Source organism: Eptatretus burgeri, chromosome 7 (genome assembly GCF_056783735.1).
Source record: "Eptatretus burgeri isolate ZD-2024b chromosome 7, Ebu_testis_v1, whole genome shotgun sequence".
Lineage (NCBI taxonomy): Eukaryota > Metazoa > Chordata > Myxini > Myxiniformes > Myxinidae > Eptatretus > Eptatretus burgeri.
In genome coordinates this window covers 10,577,290-10,602,481 of record NC_140967.1, presented here as the reverse complement: position 1 = coordinate 10,602,481, position 25,192 = coordinate 10,577,290, and the positions used below count along the sequence as shown (strand labels likewise).

At 42.8% G+C, this 25,192-nt stretch overlaps 1 long non-coding RNA gene across 2 annotated transcripts in view; it reads left to right on the top strand.

Moving 5' to 3' along the window:
* Positions 1 to 900: 900 nt before the first annotated feature.
* LOC147022659 (uncharacterized) overlaps positions 901 to 25,192 on the top strand; it is a 24,694-nt gene continuing 402 nt past the window's right edge. Inside the window, exons 1-4 of one of the 2 annotated variants that reach the window (XR_015059835.1) lie at positions 901 to 1,005; positions 4,959 to 5,109; positions 7,108 to 11,477; positions 24,532 to 25,192. The exon at positions 24,532 to 25,192 is cut by the window's right edge and continues 402 nt beyond it. This is a non-coding gene — a long non-coding RNA (uncharacterized LOC147022659). Of the gene's footprint in view, positions 1,097 to 4,871; positions 5,110 to 7,107; positions 11,478 to 24,531 lie in introns of both variants that reach the window. The other variant, XR_015059834.1, reaches the window with a different exon arrangement.

Genomic DNA, 25,192 nt, shown 5'->3' with positions numbered 1-25,192 from the left:
ACATATCATTTTGCCATATCTCTCAATGGTGAAGATTCACTTACAATTTTTTTTTTAATCTCGCATCAGGATCCAGATCTTTACCAAAATCGAATCAATTCGTCCTTTTCACACACCCAACCTGTCCATTAAATTTCGTCCGAATCTGGCCATAACTTTTTGAGATATCCTGCTCACAGACAGACAGACAGACAGACAGACAGACAGAGGTGAAAACATAAGGTACGTCCATCCACCTTCGGTGGCAGAGGTAAAAATGAGTCGTCCCACCTGCGAAACACCAGGACAACAGTTTATAGCTGGGTGATACAGTGGTGACAATGCCACATTGCCTTCCTGAAAGTTGTCTGAAGAGAACAGGGGAAATGGTTTGTATTCTGAGCCACTGGAAACTGAGCTGGTCCCAGGAGAATAATATGTTTATCGCTATTATCGGTATTGGCTTGTCAATAAATACCCAACCAGCTCACTAATTACCTTTCAAGGAAAGCATCATCCTTCACAACTGTCACAGGGCAGACAGTAAACTGTCAAGTGCTTCATTATTGTCTCTTAAATCTCTTCCAATGTGGTCACTAACATGCTGCTTATAAAAGTAGTGCTGCTCACATCCCCCAAGTGGAGAGAATTGTATGTCATGGTCATCTCCGGTGCTCCACATTCCTTCGTAGATACAGTATACCTAAAAAGTCCGTGGGGGTAAATACTAGTCGTAATTGCTGATGCATCGTAAACCACAGACATGTAATGCTTGTACAGATCACAGAAGTACACATGTGCACAAGATTGCAGATGGTCAACCGAATGAGCGGTGGTGAAAGCATGTAGTTTATCATTTATTTGTTTTGGACTTTGCCTACTTCGCTTCTTGTTTGACCACTATGGTATCTGAACTCGACGATGATGCTATGTTGGGTGTTTGTTTGTGCAGGACTTTGTCATTCTGAGCGAGCTTGATCCAAAAGACATTTCGGTGCTCAACGGATGGGGAATTTGCTGCCACCGGTGAGTTGTGACCGATATGTTCTGTGGTGTTTCCTTGTGCTGGAAGTTCAGTGTTGAGACAACAACAGGAAGAAAATCCTAATTCTTTCCGGTGAGTTCACACTGGATGACTCGTACATAAATACCTCTTGTTGCATCGATGGGTACCAAAACCAAGATGGTGGCATGGTGTAACTGTCGTTGAGGGGAACAATGATATGGTGTGCAGTGTTTGTCGAAGGAGGGATTAAATTCCCCGAAATTCATCGCAAACGTACAGCACAGTTCGACCCTTATGGTCTATCAGGTAGAACTGTTCACATCTTGTGAACAGCTGAGGTCATAGGTCCGACATTTTCCACAAATCCCAGCCCACCATTACTTTACACCAACCCCAAGGCTATTAGTACCGTTTGGTCATGATGATCAACAATTCTCTTCAGTTCGAACTGCCTTTTCAAAGGAGGCATGTGACCTTTGCGCACGTATTTGATTCCTATTTTTACAGCACGTCGGGTCTCCAAATTGTGGATGGCCATGACATTGTGGATAATCAAGAACTTCGCCTTACAGGACCATCCGAGGATCACAATCCCAAGCATCAGCAAAAAGACTATCTCGTACTAACAGAAATGACTACGGTGTATGGTATACCAGTGAAGTATCTTTCTATAAAAGCTGTTCATTCGCACTGAGGACGTGATACCATACTCCACCAGTATCTCTATTTCCATAAACTGCATCCATCATCATGTTTGGATGCAGAACTAGGCTGCTGATTTGCATTATTGCTGGGAGAGTGGCTGTGCTGCTGATGCCGTGCGCCCCTGTAGGTTGGAGCAATAATTTTTAGTTCATTCAGGATGCCGCGATAACTCACCTTCGACTCATGAAGCACCCGGTGAGATCTTTAGCGTCCATCAGACAATGCTGGCAGATGGGATGTCCAGTTTAATGTCGGTCCCATGGACGGCGCACACATTTATGCCTCGCCCTAACTGCAGAAGAGCAGGATAAGAATTTATAGCTGGGTCAAGATTCAAACCCAGGCTAGACAGTTCAGAGATCAGTGTGCAAACCTTTAGGTCTCGGGAGCTAGGCTTTTCCTAATTACCCATGTAAATTTTATTTAAGTGTAACTTTTACTGGAATAATCTTTGTACTTTTTTTTTTTTACTCTCTTGCCACTGCCCTCCACCACTTCACCTTCTTCAAATGTCAAATAGCTTTTTGCCTTTCAGCTCCTCTGACAAAATGCTGGTTAAGATGTACAAGCTTCACACCTTTGTCCTACCTGCTGGAAATGCGGCTCAACTTAGCCTACTCGCTCGAGGTCAGACTGTCCAATTTTCCTCACCCAGACCTTAACTCCTCTCTGCCAGCATTAGTCTGTGGATGTTAAAGATGCCATGCTGCCTGTTGCAAAGAACAGGCAAGTTATCACCAGCACCCTGGTCAAATTACAAATTCCTGTTCTAACCTAGAGGGGGCACTGCATCAGCATCAAAAGCCACTCCTCCCAGCAATAATGCAAACCAACAGCCACGTGTTGCACACAGACCTGGATTAACCATTAAGAAAAATAAGTACGTGCTTAGGGCCTCAAGGTAAGAAGGGCCCCACAGAGTATTTTTCCAGTGCCGGATTTACAATGGACCATGGTGCAAATGTTGCAGCTGAACCAGGGCCCACAAAAAGGGGGCCCCCATATACAAGAATATAATTTTTTATGCAATGTAATACTGATGCCGTAGTGTTTACTGTAAATAAACCTTACTGTAAGTTTTGTTTAATTTTGAAAAATAAAATTTCATGTTATGGTTCGGTATTGTTTTTATTTTGGATTACATACATATGGGGGTACCATAATCTTTTCAGTGGTTCGGGCCTCTAAAGGTCTTAATCCGGCCCTGGTTGCACACAAAATGAAATGAACCCAAACCTCAGCTGCAGCACACAAGTAGATGACACGATAAACCGCGGAAAAACAGCTTCCACGTCTGATATTTCCATGCTCTGGGTTACAGCAATAACTGTGCAAACGCCACAGCAAAAGGTCGACGGCATTCTCCCACTCCTTCATTCCATCACCATGTGGGAATTACAAGGCACGGAATGAACTTTCACTGATAAAGTGCATTAACCACAGGTCGCCGAGCAGCTTGGGTGAAATTTGAACGCGTTAACCCTTACTGCTCATTGATGCAAGCCTAACTAGAACGGCACTCGGTAGAGCACATACCTCCTCTAGGGTGAACAGTTGACGTTTTGTATCCCATTGATAGGCAGGATCTGGATCTGCATCAGAACAGAAATCGAATCGGATTGCTCTTGGAACCTACTCAACTCATCCACCAAGTTTTGTCTGTATGTCATTCTGTACATGTCATGTTTTACTGAAGATCGTTCTTGGCCCCATCTCTCAATGGTGAAGAATTACTTTAAAATTATAGTCTCCAGATCTGGATCTTCACCAAAATCGAATCGATTTGTCACTGTCACACAACCAACCCGTCCACCAAATTTCGTCCAGATCACAGACAAACAAACGTAAAGACAGACAAACAAGCAGACAGCATGGCGCCACAGAGAAATTTCCACGAACCCCCCCTCCCCCTGATATTAGCATAGCAGATACTTAGCAGCATAGACGTACACACCCTTGGTGGAAGGACTCGCAATGAAGGTTAAGAACGGGTTTCATTTGATTGAATAGTAGTTAGTGTTTTAAAACAGTATATAGAGGAAGAAGGAAGAGGAAAAAAAGGATCATTAGTTCACCAATCTTTTTTTCATGAACGAGGCCACAATTCTACTCCTCCTGGCATATGGCAGCTTGGCTGCCAACCGACATTCCCCAACCCATGATGATAACCCCAAATTTCCTGACAATTATCCCATGGACGGGGCTTGGGGGCTTAAGGAGTCAACTCTGTTGTGCTTTTCAAAAAGTCGGCACAACTATTCCCTCCACCACCGGAGGTGGACAGAGGTTATGTTTTCACCCCTCGTTGTCTATCTCAACCTGTATCGCCATTAACTGTTCCTTCGAACCTTTTGTAAGAGTGAACCAAGATATCTCAAAAAGTTATGGACAAATCCGCACGAAACTTGCTGGACAGGTTGGGTGTATGACGAGGACAAACTGATTACATGTTGGTGAAGATCCAGATCTGGATTCTAGAATTTCTTTAAAAATTTTTTAAGCGATTCTTCTCCATTTAGATGGGGCTAAAATCTATATTTAACACAATATCTCAAAAAATTGTGGACGAGTTCTGACAAAACTTGGTGGATGAGTTGGGTCGGTGACAAGAACAAGCCGATTCAATTTTGGTTCAGGTCCAGATGTAGATCTTGCCCATCAGTAGGAACCCAAGGGTAAACTGTTCAGCCTGGCGGAGGCCGAGTGCCTCTCCACCGAGTGCCCTTCAGGTTAATCTATTTGTTTTACTGTTGAATACTGTTACTTCCATGCAAAACTTACAGTAAGTACATTTAACCATTGCCATGCAGAGTCAATGCCATCACATTGAAGACCTGTGGATAATATACTCGTGCATGTTGGTGTTCATGACGTGGCTGATTTATGTTGAGGAATTAACTTGTTGATTCATGTTAATACAACGTGGCAGGAATATATATGAAGTGTTAAAAACTTTTTCCCTTAACCATGACCGAATGGTCCTGCCCCTGCGTAGCCCACGCATACAGTATATGTTACTACGTTTGCTCTTTCCTTTGTGCATCGTTTCTAGTCAGTCACACATTTTTCCAATGCCATTTAGGATATAAATTGTGTTTTCTATATCTGAAAACTTTTTGAAAATTGGAAAACTTTTGACTTCCCTCGCCCCCCCTCCCCTCCCCTCTTCCGTTTACCAAAGATTTGGTGTGCCCTGTGGTGTTCTGGACTATCATGCTGAGATGTAATATGATGAATCCCACATTGAAGGCAGTGTTTTGACCTGCAGGCTTGTGGGAAGCCACAACAGGCTTGGTGGCAATTTTCCTCAGCCATTGCTCTCCAAGCACAATGCCAGCAGGCGCTTGAAGGAAGGTCTGTCGTCAGTATGTGGAGTGGAAACACTTTTGCTGATTTTCAGGATACAAACATCCATCAAGGTCAGATTTATAGCTATTCTCCTGAACCACCACACTTTAAGATGATACCCTGTGCCACAAATGTGCGACGCTTGCTGTGAATCGAGTTCGGACTCGTATATCAGTGGATGTCCCTACCCTACACCAATCTTGCTTTGATACAATGGAGCTACAGAACGTCCTTTGCTGTGTATTGTTCTGTCTCCTTATCCACATGTAAAATACCTTAAACCAACCGATTCCAGTCTCCTGTAGGGTGAGGACTTTCCTCAACTCGTGTTGAGGGGTGTATGGCATACTTGCCAAGTGCGGATTGACAAGAGAGGAGAGAGGAGAGAGCAGCCACTTTAATCGAAATCACTTGAGAAAAAAGCAAGTGTTTCACCACTCAACCTAACATCCAGCTCTGTCCTCTTCAAAGCAACTTCATTCTGGATTGACCGTCCACTTGAACTTGTATCTCCAGTAACTGTTCCTTCAAATCTCTTGTAAGAGTGAACCAAAATCTGGGATACTCCAGGTTCCACACTAGATTCAATCGTGGCTTTCACAACCTTGCCTCGTGAGTACCTTCGCTTGTCGGATCCATTTTGAGCTGCAAACTATACGGACCCATGTGGCTGCCGTCGTGCATGTCCATGAGCAATTGCAATCGATTTTTAATCATTCTTACTTCCTCCGCACAAATCCATGTCATCAATATCTTTGAGTGAATTCCTTCCCCTGGCATTTATAACAGACATCCAACTTAACAATAATTGGTATTTATTTAATTATGGGCATGTAACTGGCCTCCCTTAAAATCTTAATGACTGTGTTTTTTTTTTTTCAAGATGTTCTTAATCCCCACCCTCACAAGGCCATCTAATGGCTGAGTTTCCTTAAAAATTTTTTACAGGATCTAAGGCTCATAGTGGAACTGCCACACACACACACACACACACACACACACACACACACACACACACACACACACACACACACACACACACACACACACACACACACACACACACACACACACACACACACACACACACACACACACACACACACACACACACACACACATACACACATACACACACACACACACACACACATACACATACACATACACATACACATACACATACACATACACACACATACACCACATACACCACATACACCACATACACCACATACACCACATACACATGGATATACAGACGAATACACGAGACACAACACCGAACTGTTAGACGAGACAAACATAGCCACTGAGCTTGCGGGAAGTGCCATCACTTCCCGGGGTACTCTGGGTACTGGCACTGCCTTTCTCACCTCACTCACCTGGGCATTTCCAAAAGAGGAATTTCCTCCTCCTCATAGATACCAATCTATTAGGATTGTCAGTGTCCTATCCTTTTAAATGCTGAACGTCTAGCAAGGAAGCAGCACCATACCGTTTTTAAAGTATTTGGTATTACTCGGAAGGGTTTGAACCACCGACGTCCCAGACTCAGAGTGGACGCTCAAAGCATGAGCATCTGAAATTTTCCAAGATTTTCCAAGCTTACGCAGGTCCCTTCTTAACTCGATAATTTGCATCCAATTATCAAGTAATGGACTTCACCAGAACGACTGGACACAGCAACCAACGGGAAAACACGCATCTTTATTGCAGGAAGCCATTCATCGGCATATCCTCATTTTTGCGGGTTGGGGGTCGGGGGGGGGGGGTTCAAATTCTCATGATGTGTCTCAATTTTGCAAGATTTTAGTAAATTTTCCAAGCAGTCGTTCCACTGGTTAAAATAATAATAACTGCTTCTGCCAAAATTCCAAAACGCTTTCATGAGGAAAATATATGATGAGAACATGTTCTCGTCTGCAGTCACGTCCGATCAATCGATCATCACGGCCTATCAATTGGTGTATCTGCTGAGGCAGCCATCATGTGTGGTCAACTCCGCAGTTGTTTTGTGAATTTTACATTTTGTCGAAAGGCTTGGTTTCTCCCATTTTTTTTTTCAGAAGCTTGTTGGGGTTGTGCTACTTGCAAACGAAGAAGAAAGGTGAGAGTACATTTAGATGGTGTACCGGTAAATGGAATTATAAGATGTTGCTAACTATGCCAATGGAGTCTGACGCAGTGAGAGAAGATAGGAACCATGGCAGACTAAGGTACAGACACCTTCCTTTTATTTATCTATATATTAGTAAAACTCTCATCTTGTATGTATGCATGTATGTATGGATGGATGGATTGATGTTCCCAAAATACAGCCAAAACGGTACATGATAGCGCAAAAATTTTACGGCCACCTTACTCACCATTCTGCTGCGGTGTGCAGTATCAAGTTTCGTTCAAATCGGACAATGAAAAAAATTATTTAAAAATCAATTCCCGATTCAGTCAAGTACTCTTTGGGAGAATTTGATCAATGCAAACAACCTCAGCAGTATAGTTCGCTGGAGCTATCTTTTTTTTCTTGAAATGATTTTTTTTTTATCAACCGCTGTCACATCGGGAACCCAACGGGTTCACGGGTCGTCTAGTATATTATTAAAGTCGATGAACAGCTAAAAAAGGGGAAACTTTTCCACACACAAAAAAGCACGATGACACTTATTTCCATTGTCCACCCTTCGTCTACATGTAACAAAGAAAGGGAGATGTAACGTGATGAATTCTACATTCGAAGGCTGTGTTGATTATGGCCTGCATGCTTTTGGGAAGCCACAAGCCTGGTGGTAATTTTGTGCAGCCATAGCTCTTATATATTAGGGTTCTTTTATCAATCGGTTCTACCCCCACATTCAGCACCATCCTTGGCTTGGGGCCCTTTCTATCCTGCTGGACCTCCTGATCATCAGATTCACCACACCAAATTTCATTCTTTCTAACACAAATAACAATGGAATAATAAGACTTTTCAAGTCGATTTTACACCTTATTTCTAAAGTGAATCCAGCAAAAGATATTTTCATATTTCCCTTTGAAATCCATGTTGTTGGAGGCTCTTTTTGTTTAATTGAATGAAGCATGAGTGAATAATTAAACATTGTTTCATTAGATAAGGCAATAAATTTTTTGATGAATATCTAACTTGGCAATAAATTATATATCTAAGTTGGCCTCCAAAGCCAGTCACCAACTGGGCATCTTCTGTCATGCAGTCTTTCTTTGGCCCACCTTACCTTTTATCCACCTACAAGGCCTTCATCTGCAGCTTGATGGATAACTGCTCTCCCCTCTGGGCTGGCGTCCCTGCCTCACACCTTGCTCATAATCGATGCTGTGGAAACCAAGATGTTTAGGATCATTGGAATCTCCCACGTTGAAACTGGGTCTATGGGCCTATCACCTCTCCATCACAGACAGGTCGGTGGTCTCTCTGTCTTCTACCGCCTCCTCTCTGGTCTTGCACATTCTGCCCTTTTCGTGAGTCGTACTCCCACCCCCTTCCCTCCAGGTTTCTGCAGGGCGCACATGGTCTGCCAGTAACACCCTTCAAGTCAATCTCACAAAATCCAGAATCACTGCACACCACTCATTTGTTCCTTTTTTTTCCCTGCCTGTGGAATCGACTTCCTCAGTCTCTTCAACCTCATCTTTCCCTTCAGAGCTTCGAAATAGCTGTTCACCACCATCTCGGGTCATTGTCCATCCACAACCATGATCATTTCCACTCCTATTAACCCTCCCCAAATCCACCTCTTTCAGAGTTGCCAGTTGTTTTCTTCCACTTCGATGAATGAGAGTTTGTGGCTTTATCCATGTTGTCCACCCCCCTGTGTCCTCCCCTTGACTTCATTCTTCTCCACATGCCTTATTTCTTACTGGATCCTACTGGATATAGAGACGTGAAGCGAAGCGTATTTGCTCCTCATTACTCCACTGTATCCTCGTTCATTTCAACGGATGGTTGGCCCTATACTTCTCTATTGCTGACTTGAATTGGTGAATGGAGGTTGCATTAATACAGTATAAAATTCAATTGAAATCAAGTTGTTCCTCGATCATATATTTCTCCAACTCTCCCTCATTTTGTCCCTCAACCCTGCTGTTCATGTGTCCCCCAACTCCTTTCTTTCTACTGGTCCTTTTGTTCTGTTACATTCCTGATCCTTTCTGTGTTCTCGCTCCTCCACGAGCCTCAACTGCATACAAAAAGGATTTATGACGTCATTTGCATTCTAGAATTTTCATAGTCCTTGGAATTGCTCTTACCGGGGTGTTAAAGTTGCATTTTTACCACGCACATGAAGCGCAAAGTAGAGTTAAGCAATTGGTTATCTCTGTCTGTCTGTCTGTCTGTCTGTCCACAGACTTCAGTCGAGGATCGATTTGATTTTAATTTAATTTTATATTGTGAAAACTGTAGAACACGAATCGCAGCATGAATCGGAAAATGAGCATCCAGTTTAGCAGTATTTCGACAAAATATTACGCCATTTTACGTCACCTTAACCAATCAAATTTGCCGCTCGCGGTCTCAGCATTGGGAATATTGAGATTCAGGCAAAATCACGGCTCATAGGAAATATAGATCGGGCTCCGAAACGAAAATCAAGAGTTTAAAAGACCCTTCCCATGTCCTTTTTCTTAAGAGTGCATGGGGTAAGGTGTTCTATGAACTCTTTCATTCGCCCGTCCCTGAGCAGTGGAAGATGGGGTTTTGCAATCACTTCTGTGTGTGTGTGTCCATCGGTCTCTGCCCTGACTTTGTTTTTTTTTAACCATTTGAGCTTTTGGCATCAAATTTTCAACAAAGCTTTATTTTGGAAATATGGAGAAGACAAATTAATAATTTGGTCAAAGGTCAATGTCGAATAAAATCATCAATTTTAATTTAATTGACATGAAATTTAAAGAATTTTCATGTTGGGTTTCTGAATTGGTTCACCAATCAAAAGCTAGATGCCGATTGTTTTTTTCGATCAAAAGGTCAAGGTTGAATAAATTGTAAATTTTCATCCAATTGACTTGAAATTTTAAGAATTAGTATGTTTGGTTTACGGAATTGGTTCACCAATGAAAAGCTAGAAACAGATTGTTTTTTTGGTTTTTGTCGATGAAAATGTCAAGGTCGCATAAAACATTCAATTTTCATCCGATTGACTTGAAATTTGAACAGGGTGTGCATATTCAGTCACTGAATGTGTTCACCAATAAAACTCGAGAAGCCAAATGTTTTGAGGTCAAAAGGTCAAAGGTCAAGGTCACAAAATCATCAGTTTCTATCTGACTGACTTGAAATTTGATCAGGATTTGCATATTGACTTACTGAAACCTATTGCTTTTGAGGTCTAAATGTCAGTCGCCTAAAATTGTCAAAAACTTTTTTTTGTATTCTTTTAGCTTTTTGTCATATTTAACATACGGAAGAAGGAGAAGTCCAAATACAAAGTGGACGTACTTTGCATTTTCAGATGCTTTCTATAGCTATGTTCTTTATTTTCTTGACTCCATTTCAAGTTGCTTAATTCATGTCATTTTCACTAATACAAGCATAGCACAACATGCGCAATCACATGAACTTCATAATATTCCAACAACAACAGCGATCCTAAAAGGTCTGACATTCTCCCCTGTGCCAAGTCTTGACCCTGGACTCTCTATCTACTCACTCACTCACACAGCACATCGCACTCGATGCCACGAGTGCTTCTTGGCCTTAAATACCCGAGCCTGCTTCCCATCAGCCATTACTTGGCGCTGTCAAGTTTCTTTGTCCATCACTGATGTCTCTGCTTCCCATAGAGCCTGATAATATTGCTCAAAGTGGACTATCAGTGGCATTTAATTTCTTTCTTTCTCATTTCATGAGCCATTCTCTATCTTACTTCACCAAACAGCAACTCGTCTATATTCAATGTCTTCGTAAGTCTGAACCGCTTGCCCATCTCACCATATTTGTTTCTCTGTCTTCCTCCTTGTGGGAAACGCTTCATAACTACTATCAGTTTTACCCTCAACTTGCTTATGTATCCATCTTGTCAACCATCTGCGTTGTCCCTTACCCCTTCGTCCTTCCCTACATCCGTTGTTTGTCCATTTACATCTACTTTCTCCCTCTGCCCTGCTGTTGGTGTTTACCCCTTTTTCCTGCTGTTCACTTTGTTTTGTTGTGTTCTGATTTTGTTCTGTATCGTAGCTCTTCTACAAGCCGAGAGCATGTATATATGTATATTAAAATAAATAAATAAAACTCCAACCCTGACATATATCTCCTGTGATTTCTCATGAGATATTCAAGCGGAAGACCAAATACTGCATTGGAGTCGTCAGAAGGAACCCAAAGATGGAAAGAGCAAAGATGGAGTCATCAGGACGAACCTGGATAGGATTCGGGTTTCAGTTGATAATCCTCTTCCCTCAAACCCATGACAGATAAGAGGTGAGTGTGCGTACGTCGATGCGATCCTGCCAGCCTGATATGCAGCTTCATAAATGTTAAACATATAACTTGTTTCATCGGTGTTTTGCCTCTATACCCCTTATACGAGCTTCAGTTTTATCATAATCTCTGACATTTGTTCAGAAAAGAAAAATATCTAAAACAAGTGCGTTTCATGCTGGTCATTCCCTGATTATATATGAGACGCATTGTAAGACCAGGACAGGGCAGTGAGGAACCTGGACCACGTTGATGAAACCTAGCACTGAAGTTTGAGAAAGTGTTGAATTTTAAAGTACATGGTCTCTGTGTACGTGTTGCCAACGGTTTGTTTGTATGTGGTAAGCACCGGTCCACATGCTTAAGTTCTGCCTTCAGCTAATTGTTCTGCAATTCATCTCAATGATGTATCCTTCTAGAATCGACATGAGAGAGAATTCATCAAGGTTTCATGCGTAACAGCTACTCGATTCTCCTACAATTGTCGGCACAATCACACGAGGTCCAGACGAGATTATATAAGATGTATGTGCTGTATCTTCCATGCATGTACCACATGCGTTCAACTGGCAAGCAATTGAGACGACTGATTGTGTCGGAGTGTCCATCTGGTGTTTCCGATGGAAAGGTTGTTTATTAGTGAGTAGTGCAATCCTTTTTTTTTTACATCTAACCGAGCATCTCTGTACAATAATCAGAAGGTAGTGTCCAGTGTACTGCGTTGATTCACCAGCAGTGTACACTGTACAACTTGTTGAAAATCCTCCGTTATGGCTGTCCATCGCAAATATTCATCTTCTTTCACATTGTGACTTCGTTTGAAATATTTTTGGACCTTCTTTGTTTTTGGTGTACTCATAATCTCAGGCAGTTTGCCGATGTGTCGCGTGCGTGAATATCCAGATTCAATGGCCGCGAAATCTCATCCTGTCGTTGTGTATCGCGCACCTAATGATGTCACGCTTGGTTTGGAAGACGCAAACCAGCTTGACAACCTGAGCTGTGGAAAATGAATGCTCGACACTTGTTCATGTCACATGCATGGAACTCTAATGGATGTTTTCAAAAACACTCCCCGAGCACCTTTCGTCTATTTTCTTGTACGAGTAACTTTTAAAGCCCACTGATGTGTGAGCAAACTTATTTTTCATTTATACAAGTAAAAAAATCGTCAAATGATAACTAAACTAGGCCATGTTGGGGTAATTATTTAATGTTGATAATGTTCTTTTGAGTCATTCGGGTTTGAGGCGACCGATCCATCCTTCGCGAGGATTCATCGGTTTTTCGGTTGAATGCTCGGCTTCAGCACATCAAATCTCTTGGACAATGGATTTCTTTTATGGGACAGTCGGTCGTTAAACTTCTTTGTGTTTGCATTTCTTGCCGTAGGAAGATTTGTTCTCACGTTCATGGCAATGATTCAAATCTGTAAATGTTCTTTATTTATTGTTACCATACTCGGTATCATTTTGAGTCTGTGATAATGATGGATGGAGGGAGAGTTGTGCAGGGGAGGTTCAGGCCTTGCATTATATTTCTTTTCCTTCCTTAGATGACATGTATTGACCAATTCACTTCTTGTGTTACGTCACTGCCAAACTGATTGGCTCATTGTGAGTGAAGATGAGACGTTTCAATCTTTTTGATGGTCCGACCGAGGCAAGCGGATTTTGACTTTAATCCGTGTACCAGCACGTCCAATGGGAGACGTTGTGCACATTTCATTTTTTTGGGGGATAGACCTGCTAGACAGTTTCCCAAGACATGGCACGTCGTGGGTCTTCCATGTGCAGCTCGATAAGCATGCAGCATCGCTGACTTCACGTGGCATGGTTCAGTATGTGCTGGGTGGCATGGCAAGCGCCATGAAAGATTATCAACAAGCCATGATGCTCTCCCCGGCTACTCCTCAGCTAACTACAATGCCGGAAACCTCGACTTATCCAACCATCAACCAACAATGGTGACTCACAATCTCACTCTTCTCCATTGTTCTGAATCCCAGAGTTCAAATATAAAATGTAATGTGTGGAGTGTCATGCACTCGCCTGTGGAGATGAACAATAACGGTTTGAATGTTCAACCGAGAAAGACACCTAACAGTTGTGGAAAGCACCTGATATTTGATACACACTTGGTGTGTGGCCTTTCAATATCATGTATCTCCTCTCATCTTAATTGTCGTGAACCTTGTTCTCCACCATTCCTTACATGTTTTCTCTCCCGTTATTTCAGATTCTGTGCTCGTTGTTGTCGAGCCCCATTAATACAGTTGTAACTGATCCTGCCATCAGATTTGTACAATGTTCCTAGACTCCTGCACAAATAATTGTTCCCCCCATTTAACACCTCATGATCGATACCTGTTCTTTGTGCCATTTCATGGTTATGCCATGCATGGGCCATACCTATATACTAAGCTTGTGTGGAACTGCTTTACTGTAATATTCCACAGAATGTATAACTCTAACCTTTACTGGCTTGCCTGATATAGTAATGCATCCCAAGACGCTTTTGTTACATCATGGATGTTGGATATAACATGAGTCTGATCCATTAGATTCCATTGTTCTCTTTCCTCTTGAGATCATCTCAAGCAAAGGAGATGGTCAATATTGGTGCTCCCTGTAGTCGTAGACTTCATGACGACCTTTCCCACATCTGATTTGAGAATAGGTTTATGATGCTTGAAATTACTCTGATCGAAGTGCCCACTTATTATTACTGCCTCCACACACCTTCATATCAATTCCTTCCACTGACATTTAATACAGGGGTCAAATAAACCATAATTGGTATTTGTTTAATTCCCTCCACCAACGAAGGTGGATGAAGATTGTGATTTCACCCCTGTCTGTTTGTCTATGAGCAAGATGTCTCAAAAAGTTGTGAACTGATTCGGACAAAATTTGGTGGACAGGTTGAGTGTGTGACAAGGACAAATTGGTAAGATTTTGGGAAACATTCGTTCACTAGAGTTTTTAAAAGTGATTCTTCACCGTTGAGAGATGGGGCTAAATCTATACATAGCAATATATCTCAAACAGTTATTCATGGATTCAGACAAAACTTTGTGGACAGATTAGATGTGTGACAAGGACAAAATTATTAGAATTTGGTGATTATCTGGATACGAGAATTTCGAAGTCATTCTTCACCTTTTAGAGATTGGGCCAAAACACTACATTGTTTAGCATGATTTATTGATAATTCAAAAAGTTGTGGACGATTTATGACAAAACTTGGTGGATGAGTTGGGTCAGTGGCAAGAACAAGCCGATTCGATTTTGTTGAAGGTCCGGATGCAGATCCAGCCTAGCAGTGGGGTACAAAATATAAACTGTTCAGCCCGCGGGTGTATGCTCAATACTGAGTGCTGGTCTTGTTTTGGGCAGGTAACTGGCCTCCCTTAAGATTTTACATTAAAATGTGGACCCAAGCCTCATTGTGTCTATTGTTATGTACTCACAGATACTCGTCTACGGTGGGTATGGGGGACAGGACGGATCACGATACTCGGTTACGGTCGTTTCTTTGGATGTTTTGCGCCGCATTCAACAGCTCAGTTCATATTGGTGGTGTGTCTGGGTGCCCATGGTAGCGTTTGAGACCGGTCTCTTTAGATTGTTGGCGTTGACACGTAGTGCCAGATGAGTAACACAAACGATTTGACATATTCATTGTTTCTATATTACCTCCATCAACGGATTAACAACATGGCAGGATAAAAGTCGTCAATGCTGAGTTGAACAAACGTCCTGAACCCATGGACTTAGTTAAGTCCATGAGTCTGGGACCCGGCCGTCGGTTTGCCACCGAACGCTGCTGATTGTGACGTCATCGATTCCCTCTTTGAAAATGCTATCTATATTCGATTTTTTTTGAATCCGCTATCACCTGCGTAAATACATGGAACACGTGAAGATTTCGGAAGCATGAACAGAATATGTTCGGAGAAAAGTGTGTTAGAAGTTCCAGGCTTACGCCCATTATATTATGATTAATAGTAACCTAGAACTTTTTATAGATATATTACATACTAGCAAATACCACCTGTCGCTTTGCTGATGAGAGTACAAAGAGAGGGGGGAGAGAGAGATGGGGTGGGGAAGAGGGAGAGGGGAGGGGAGTGAGGATGTGGAGGAGGAAAGAGAGAGAAGGGGTGGGGGAGCGAATAAGGGTGGGGGAAGGAAAGACAGTGTGAGATGAGAGGAAGGGAAGGCAGACGTGGGTTGGAACGCTAATTACGATTCCCAGTCTCATCAAAATGATTCTGCACAGAATAACAGTGAAGATGGAAACAAAATAATGTCTGAAATCCATTTTCTACCACTCATACTATAACTACCGCCCAGAGACACACCACCCGGACTTATCTGGAGATAAACACAGTCCAAAGACAAACACCGCCGGCAATAAATACCACCCAGACACGTCCAAAGACAAACACCACCAGACACATCCGGAGAAAACACGGACACATCCATAGACAAGCACTGCCCAGACACATCTGGAGACAAACACCCTCCAGAGAGAAAACATCACCCAAACTTGTCCGGAGACAAACGCCATCCGTCCGTACATACAGTGGTGAGAAAAAGTTTGTGAACCCTTTATAATTTTCTGTATTTCTCTATAAATTTCACATAAAATGTGATCAGATATTCATCTAAGTCCTAATAATAGATAAAGAAAACCTGTTTAAACAAATAGCACATCCAAAAAAAATCTACTTCTTCATTTATTTATTGAACAAAATGATCCAACATTCAATTTCTTTGTCAGAAAAAGTATGTGAACCTCTGGGTTAATCAGCTCAATTGAGGAGGTAGTTACAGTTAGGTGTTTCATTCAATGAGATGACAATCAGGAATGAGTTTGGGTGGCCCTGCCCGATATAAAAAACATAAACTTTGTTCGTCACCATCAGGGTCTGGTCTTCACCACACAGGTTTGTGGAAGCATGTCATGCCCTGATCAAAAGAGATTTCTGAAGACTTTCAGAAAAAGAGTTGTCGATGCTCATTGGTCTGGAAAGGGTTACAAAACAATTTCTAAAGATGTGGGGCTCCACCAATCTGCTGTCAGACAGATAGTGCACAAATGGAGAAAACTCAACACCATTTGTTACTCTTTCCAGCAGCGGTCGTCCAACAAAAATCGCTCCAAGAGAAAGATGTACAATAATCCAGGAGGTCACAAAGAACCCCAGTGTAACGTCTCAGGATCTGTGTTCCTCTCTTGCATTGACTGCGAGAGTTCATGGGTCCATCATCAGGAAAACACTGAACAAGAATGGTGTGTGTCGGTGGTATACCTTAGGGTTTCCTTCCCTTTAATGTACGTGTGTTGTTTGTGGTGCCAATACCAGCTCATTTTCTAACGGCTGCAACACAAGGTTTGCACTTCATGAGTATGAATGATCATACAGGTCATCAGCTACCGATCAAATGGATTTTTTCGGTTGGGGTCTGTGCCTTCCGATTTACGGATTTGAAACTTTTATTTCAAATAATCAGATACGAAGTTAAATGAGGAAGTTCCCCATTGCATACAATGTCCAACTCCGATTCCCATGCTAAGTTGTTTCCACCCAATGTCCCTGTCCTGCTGGCTCAACTCATGCGTGTTTACCTCCTCCTCCAGGGCTGTCGAACGATCGAGTCCTGTCACGTCATTCTTTCATATGCACTGGCCCGTTTAGGATGATTGAAGAGCTCAAAGGAATTCTGTACCGTACACAATCTTCATACGAGTTTTAATCAACCTGATTATAATCAGTTCCACGTGTTAACAACCTCTCTGGACATTAAAACCTCATTCCCTCATCGGAGTTAAATCGAGCACAGTGATGACTGAAACATGTCATCACATGTCACCCATCTCTCTACACTTACCTCTTGCGGGTTTATATTGTAACACAGAATGATCCCATGCCTTCCAGCAAATGCGATTCTCATCTTTACTGGAAGTTTCATCTCAGAATGTTCCAGCATCTTCATGAACCTCACCAGGCATACTGCCATCAGGTCAGGTCACGTATGGGAGCAAGCGCCAGAACAGTGCGTCGCTGCGTCCACTTTCCACCGGTATTCCAGGGGCTTCCGTCTGCCCAGCCCCCAGGCAGATGCCTTGCCCATCCCCATCTCCTTGAGATGCTAATCAACCCGCTGCAACCACGAGGCACGTGGTCAGCCCATTGGCCTCCTCCACTCACGAGGCTCCCTCGCTGAGAGAATCTGGTGTACAGGATCAATGTCAGAAAAAAAACCGTCAGCGTCACCCCTCGGTATTTGTTGCAGTATAGGAGATCACACTTCCCTTTCCAAAGAGGGACAACAAGGCAACTCTTCCAGTCAGTTGGGATGATGCCTGTGTTCCAGACAAGCACAGAACTGCATGTAACAACATGAGTACAGCATTTCCACCAGCCTTGAGAAGTTCAGCATGGATGCCACAGAACCCTGGAGCTTTACTCCATTTCAACCAGTTCAAGCAGCCTGTGTTTCCACAAACGACAGTGGATCACAGTTGATTGGAGGGTCAGCAATAGGGATAGTAACACCACTGACATCCAACTCAAGAGCTGGTGGGTCAGCCTGGTACAGCTGCTCAAAGTAACCGGAACAGGGGGCTTTCACTTCGGACTCCTGTCAAGAGCCCTCCACCCTCCACTCAAACTGCAGTACACCGAGGGACAGGCTTAGAGGAACACAATGGGCGAATTCCCCTGTAAGCAGGACGAGAATCACTTGACCACAGGTTGTGCTGTACCCCCTCACAGATTCCTCACACAAAGGCCTCTTTGTCCACCCTTAGTACATGTACAGTTTTACACCTCAGCTCCCTGGACAGCTCAGCTCTGCCATTCAGCCTGGCCCTGTGACTGGTCAATGGCATCCAGAGTCCCTTGAGAGACAAAATTCTTCTTCGCCCTGGTGGATTTCCAACACATCCACCAGCAACATCAAGGACGGTGGTCTTGAAGGCACTCCACAACTCTTCAGGATCTCCCAAAGCACCCAGACCTCCCAAATCCCCACTCAGCCTGTTCTCAAACTCAGCTTCCCTCTCATCCTTGAGCTTGCCAACATCCAGCCGAGGCTGGGATGGTACATTTCTCCCTGATTTAATCTGCAACTTAAGAGTTGCTACAACAAGCCTGTGGTCGGTATTGAGGAACTGAGCACTCCGGTAGACCCTGCAGTTCCGGATAATCCTCCAGCAACCATCAACGAGCACATGGTCAATCTCCTTTGCCACACAATCAGTGTTTGAATACCAAATCCAGCGATGAGCTTGTTGGCACTGAAACCATGAACCAGCCACCCTAAGTCCATGACTTCTTGCAAAGTCAAGGAACTTGGTGCTTTTCTGGTTCATAGTTCCAGACCAATAAGGGCCAACACATGTCTCATAACCATCCCTATCAATGCCAGTCGATGCATTGAAATCCTCCAAGTCGAGAAGAGTATCTCACCTGGGGCACTGATCAACCTCAGACTTGAGGGCGGCATCAAATGCGTCCTTCACGGTGAGATCACGCACCTCAGTCGGAGCATATGCAGAGACCAGAGAAACGACACGCAAGGAGTGACGAATCCTTCGTCTCAGAATGCGCTCGTTGACTGATGTTACCTCAATTATCATTGGAGTCAGCTTATTGGACACACCTGCAGCAACTCCTTGGGCATGGTAACAATCAGAGCGACCAGACCAATCATAGGTGTAACCACCCACCATGATCTCACCACGTTCCGATCTCTGAACCTCAAAGAGTGCTGCAATACTGATGTTTGAATGCTTGAGCTCAGATGATAACAGACAGAGACAGGTGATCATCCTCTCTAAAGGCCCGGTCACACCTTGACGTTTTAGCCAGCGATGACAACGTATTAAAATGTATGTAAAACGCTGGCTTACGTTGAACTTTTGATGTTTTTTTTTTTAAAGATTCGGACGTATTCATAGCGACTTGGTCTTATGTATAACGCATTGGTAACGGACACACAACGTTTCGTTGTGTTATAGATAACTTATACCAACGAATGCTGAACCTGTTGTTGGCCTACACAACCGATGCCCAACGATAGTCTAACTTAGGCAAAGCGCGTTGCACGCATCGCCGACGATGTCGTGACGTAGCCTATTAAAAGGCTGACGCACAACGATTCGAATCATAACTGCCGTAGAAATGGAAGTGTCAACATCGCGGTCACACCTTGGCGATCTTGCCAGCGTATGCCGACCTAAGAAAAATGTGTCTAAAACGTTGGGGCACGTCAAATACGGTATGAGTAAGTTTGGTATACGTGAGTACAACGCTAAAGTACGCTATCATACGTCGTAGTAAGTAGAGTACGTCAAGAAATTTTAAACATGTTCAAAATTTTTGGACGTACTCGGCGTATGACACACGTTCCGCATGCGATGGGGATAAGTTTTACACACGATATGTGGACGCTTACACACGTCCACAAAGGCTACTTATAAGCTACTCATAAGTCGAAAAACGTCGCGGTAATGTCTTTTTTACGCGAAACTTATTTCTGACTTATGTTTGACGTGCTTTGAACCAATTCTTTATGTAGTCCCAACACACATCGACGTATGTAGACGTATTCCAATGACGTCTTCCGGTCGACAATAAAAAAAAAATTAACGTGTTTCTAGCTTACAACTGCCATATAAAGACGTGTTCCCAGCGGTTTTGGGAATTGGTATATAAAAATGCTGCTCATAAAAGGGGGACCCAACAGTGTTTTCGAGTCCTTTTTGAGTCGATGTCCATGTCAGCAGTAACAGTATCAGTATCAGTATTAGTATTAGTATTAGTAGTAGTTTGTTCATGTTGGCAGTAGTAGGTGAGTGTGAGGGGGAGGGTGTGGGTTATGATGGATCGTCCTTGCGTTTAACGATTTAACGATTTAAATCATAAACTCAACGATTTAAATGGCTGCATCTCCACTATTGAAAGTAGACGCTTGCGCTCAACAATTGGATTTTTTTTACACTCAACGACTTTTAAACGGTACCACTCAGCTATTTTCATTGTTTACAATGAACGATTTAAATTGCTGTCACTGGCCTTTGTTTTTTGACGCTGGCGCTCGGAAATTTTAATCGTTTCTATTGAACGTGATAAATCGCTCAAACCCCACTATTGAAAGTAGACGCTGCCGATGGACAATTGGAATCATAGCCAAGCTAGACATCGAAGTGTGAACATCCTCGTCATGCCAAAGAAAAGTTTGAAGAATGCTGCAAATAAGTGTCCTGGCCGTGGCCGTGGACGCTGACGCAAGGACGATCCATTATACCGACGTCTTTCAGCCTATGAGTAACTTAAAAGTAACGTCTGTCAATGTGTGGCAACGATCGCGTAACGTGCCAACAACACGTTAATCATAGGTTAGAAATAAGTTTCGGGTACGCTAAACATTACCTCGGCGTGTCTCAACTTATGATTAACTTACAAGTAGCATGTGTTGATGTCTGTCAACGATCGCAGACCGTGCATACAACTTGTGGCCAGCGTAGCGGAACGTGTGAGTCATACGCCGGCATACGTCGTGAAATTTCAATCATGAAAAAATTTGAGGACAACCAAAAAGTACAACGTTTAAAGCCAACGTACAACGACGTATGGCAGTGTTTTTCAGCGTGCTCTCAATGTTATCAAAACTTACCCATAACGTATTCAACGTGTGCCAGCGTTTTAGAAAAAAAATTCAAAAATCGGCATACGTTTGCTAAAACGTCAAGGTGTGACTGGGCCTTTAGGGATAGAACATTCTAGGCATCACCCAAAGGGACTGCCTCAGGTTAACCCAAGGAGACTGCCGTCTGGTGGACGACACCTCAGCACCACCCCAACACACTATCCCGCAATCTGACCCAGGAAGGTTACCCTGTGGCTTCCCTCCTATCATCAAAGATTGGGGGTCCCGAAGGCTTTGCCCCATTCCCATCATCCAGTGAGCTGCCCTGCGAAGGGCAGCAGCACAGGAGGTACTCCTACGGAGTGGGTTTTCAGTTTTCTTTGCATTTGTGGGTTTTGTGGAATGAAGTGTTTTACCATGGCCAGAGTGTAAATCCTGCCACCAACCTCCTAAAAAAAGAGTAACTCAACTGCGGGAGGACATCCACAGACACAGTTGGGCACAAGATATGGATGGCTGGTGGCTTGCAAGGAGCTCCTCCACCCTTTGACAGGATTTGTTTATAATCCTGCTGGTTGTCTATATCCATACACCCTCTTCACCAGGAAACCTGAGGGGAGGGTGGGGGGAGAGACGGGTTAGTCGCCGACAACCCGACCATTAAACAGGTTCGTACAAGGTTACATGGTACCTGCAGCAATTCACAAATGTAATCTGTCCTGACCTGACAGAAAGTCAAAATTAGCTCATTACATCAGGCAGTTTACAATTCACCGAGTCATGTTACAATTAATTTATAACATGCAACAGTCAATTTTAATCGGTAATTTATAGGCATTTACCAATGCTTATCCACAAATATCACAACCAATGCTCACTGGCCTTAACGGATAGCTTTTAACTGACAGTGTGCATGGGGGATATCAAGGAGGAAACCACTGCACTCCAAGAAAAACATTGCCACCTATGTTAAGTTTGCCAAAGACCATCTGGATGATCCAGAAGGATATTGGAAGAATGTTCTGTGGACAGATGAGTCGAAAGTGGAACTTTATGGTTTAAATGAGAAACGTTATGTTTGGCGAAAACCAAACACTGCATTCCAACATGAGAACCTCATGCCAACCATGAAGCTTTGTGGTGGGCAGCATCATGGTTTGAGGCTGCTTTTCTGCCTCAGGACCTAGACGGCTTGCTATCATTGACAGAACCATAAATTCTGGATTGCACCAGCAAATTCTACAAGAGAATGTAAGGGCATCCATCCGTGAGCTGAAGCTTAACAGAAAGTGAGTCATGCAGAAAGACAACAATCCTTAACACACAAGTAAATCTATAACAGAATGGCTGAAGCAGAAGAGATTTCATGTTTTGGAATGGCCAAGTCAAAGCCCAGACCTTAACCCAATTGAAATGTTGTGGCAGAACCTGAAGCGAGCAGTTCATGTAAAATATCTCTGAGTTGAAGCAGTTCTGTATAGAGGAATGGGCCAAAATTCCTCCAGGCTGATGTGCAGGACTGATTAAGAGTTACAGGAAATGTTTGGTTGAAGTTATTGCTGCTCAAGGCGGTGCCACCAGTTACTGAATATCAAGGGTCACATACTTTTTTCCGACAAAGAAATTGAATGTTGGATCATTTTACTCAATAAATAAATGAAAAAGTAGATTTATTTTTTGAGTGTGCTATTTGTTTCATCAGATTCTCTTTGTCTATTATTAGGACTTACATGAAGATCTGATCACATTTTATGTGAAATTTATGCAGAAATACAGAAAATTCTACAGAGTTAGGAAGCTTTTTATCACCATCTATGTATTACTAAAACTCTCATCTTGTATGTATGTATGTATGTATGTACATCTTGTATGAATGTATGTTCCCAAAATACAACCAAAACGGTACACGATAGCGCAAAAATTTGAGGGCCACCTTACTCACCATTTACCTGCGGTGTGCAGTATCAAGTTTCATTCAAATCGGGAATGAAAAAAAATGATTAAAAAATCAATTCCAGATTCAGTCAAGTACACTTCGGGATTATTTGATCAATGCAAACAACCTCAGCAGTATAGTTCGCTGGAGCTATCTTTTTTATTTTCTTGAAATGATTTTTTTCATCAACCGCTGTCACAACGGGTTCACGGGTCGTCTAGTTTTATATTAAATTTTAGGAATAGCCGATACTCTTCAGTTCATAAAACTGTGTGTGTGTGTGTGTGTGTGTGCGTGCGTGCGTGCGTGCGTGCGTGCGTGCGTGCGTGCGTGCGTGCGTGCGTGCGTGCGTGCGCGTGCGCGCGCACATACATGTACACACATGTGCAGTATAGAGATCGTGTGTGATTGTGAATAATCTATTTATAAGTTGAGCTCTTATGCTTTTTCACAATACCCGATTATTTGTCTGATTTGAAATCCTGAAGAATTACTAGCTCACCTGGACTTCAGTCAGGTGAGCTTATGCGATCGAGCAATGTCCATAGGTGAGTCAGTCAGTCTGTACACACTTCAGTCATTATCGTTTGAACCAAACACATGATTGTGATGAAACTTGGCCACAAGCTTCAAATCTGATGCCTAACGAAAGTGTGTTGACCGTATCAAAATCTGTGCTCATTAATGGAGTCTACGGTGGAGGGGGGGGGGGTTGAACCACCCCCCCCAAAATAGGTATTTGCTCTCTTCTTCAAAACTACGATTTCGTTGATGAAAGTTGACCACAGCATTCATCACCTGTAATGTACCAAAGTATATCGATGGTATCAAAATCTGTGCTCATTTAGGGCATCTACGGTGGTTTTTTTGACACCCCAAAATAGATATTTGCTCTCTTCTCCAAAACTACATACACAATTTCAATGAAACTGGATCACAACCTTCATCACCCATGATGTACAAAAATTTGTTCATGGCATAAAAATATATATCAGGGTCTACGGGGGTCTGTGGGCAGTTTTTGAATGACTGATCCAGGTGAGCTTCAGGACATGCGGTCCTATTTTTATCCTAACATTGAGTTCATTTACGACTTTAGTAACTTTTTTCAGATTTCTGCACCAAACAAGTCCCATGCACCATGACGGTCTTGGCAGTGTGTGGCAGGCAGGTGGTAGGAAGAGTCCAAACATGTTAAGAACAGTTGTGATTGAAACCGTCTCACATATTGTCCTCATAACAGCACCATCTTGTTGATTTTTGAGAGAAGTCTTGAACATGAGGCTTTGCTTTATTTTCATCCATCTTGTTCTTTAGAGGATGTTAGGTGATGACACAAACCTGATAACTTTGTTTTCAAACGATTGGCCTTTTTGCAAAAATGTTTTTGGTTTTTCAAGTATACGAAGTGCGCCATGTACTTTTGGTGTTGTAATTACTGTTGTTGTTTCAGGTTTTGCCCACTATGACGGCGCTTTCACAAATGAACCAAATGATGATGGTCGACTGGCTAACTATGCTGTCACTCTCCATATGCTTGGAAATATATTGGATGCTGTGAGATACTGCAGTGTGAGCCTGACCCTCTGTCGGTTTTCTGCACATGTACTTCTACACTGCAGACAGATTTTGTACGAGCTCCAAAGATACTCTGGTGCCAAGGCTGATTTTACCAAGGGTTTATGTGCATTTATTGTCGATTATCTTTGGATATGGCTCTGTTAGTCTTCTTTACAGAAAAAAAATTCATATTGCCGGAAATTCTTCTGTAAAAGAAGCAAAAGCAGTAGCAGTAGTGGAGGCAGAGAGATGAGTGCAGCAGTGGTAGAGACAATTGAATTCTCCAAGAAGCTGGACCATTTGTACAATGGACACTGTGATGTACTTTGAGTTGAAGCATTAGCTTTGTTTATATGTTCCGGTTAGCACTGGTTAGTTTGCTCCCATTTATTCGGCTCAGATTTTCGTGAGGGTGCCTCCAGCTTGTTTTGTGTAGACTCGTTGCTTTCTTTGTTTGCATAAATATTTAAAACGTGGGTGTCATCATTTGCTAAAAGTTGGCAATATCTTGATGATTTTTGTAATTTGTCGGGATTTCCCATAGTCTTAGCTCT